Consider the following 908-nt stretch of genomic DNA (forward strand, 5'->3'; position numbering starts at 1 on the left):
TAATCATGCGCATCAGACGTGCCTTTATTCATTGTCAAGCCTTCGAAATCATGCCTGCTTGTTCTTTACACGTTACCAATGTCACATCCAAGCGCACTCTCTAAAAAACCAACATGTCCATTCCGGTATTTTGATACTTTATTTTTTATTACTAAACGTTTCCTCATAATTACAGCATAATCGTTATATAATCCCACAACAAAGCCGTCTATTGAGGCACCAGTTTTTTTTTTTGTCAACTAAGGGACTCTGAATCCATAATTGCGTTTTCCAGCCTTTTGCTGTAACATTTTTTTTTGCGTGCAACACAGAAACGCAGCGTGTCCGGGGAATCTGCGCCCTCGTATCGCTTCTCCCTATCGCTCATCTCCGAGGAGCCGAGAGGAAAGTAAAGCAGCAATTAACTGAGCCTTAAGTTTATCCAAGAAGTTTACTGGTGGTGGAAAAATTGGAGATGGATGCCCGCAAATGAAGCCGGAGCGCCGGCGCTCAGTGCACCATGGCGCGGCTCCCTTCCAAGTTTAATTATCGTATGCTAATGCCGCTGCTAGCTACGTGATTAATTAAGAAAATTATATTTTGATGTTCATTTGAAACAAATTTTTTTTTGGGAGGAGGGGGGTGTGTGGCTCGTTTGAACGTTGCTCTCCGGTTCACTATTGGTGTGTTGCGTTAGTTTGGAGCTGCAGAGAGCTGAGTTTGAAGACATTTGTGTCTGTACGCCGCCAATTGCGAAAAGAAGGAGCTTATTTACATTAAAGATGCGACAAGGTTAGAGTGGAGATCAACGTCATTTTATCACTGATTACTTGTCCTCCACGTCGGAGGGGTGACTGACGCGGGGAGACCCGCCGACCGCGAGGATTTAACCTCGACATCTTCACGAGAACACACTTTCCACAGCCCGC

The 908-nt window shown here is 44.8% G+C and overlaps 1 protein-coding gene across 1 annotated transcript in view; it reads left to right on the forward strand.

The window, feature by feature from the left end:
• Nucleotides 1–784: 784 nt before the first annotated feature.
• znf536 (zinc finger protein 536) overlaps nt 785–908 on the forward strand; it is a 429,810-nt gene continuing 429,686 nt past the window's right edge. The window contains exon 1 of the mRNA XM_078400451.1: nt 785–908. This exon is cut by the window's right edge and continues 26 nt beyond it. The gene's annotated coding sequence lies outside the window, so the exon portion shown is untranslated.

This window comes from Rhinoraja longicauda, chromosome 6 (assembly GCF_053455715.1).
Source record: "Rhinoraja longicauda isolate Sanriku21f chromosome 6, sRhiLon1.1, whole genome shotgun sequence".
Classification (NCBI taxonomy): Eukaryota; Metazoa; Chordata; class Chondrichthyes; order Rajiformes; family Arhynchobatidae; genus Rhinoraja; species Rhinoraja longicauda.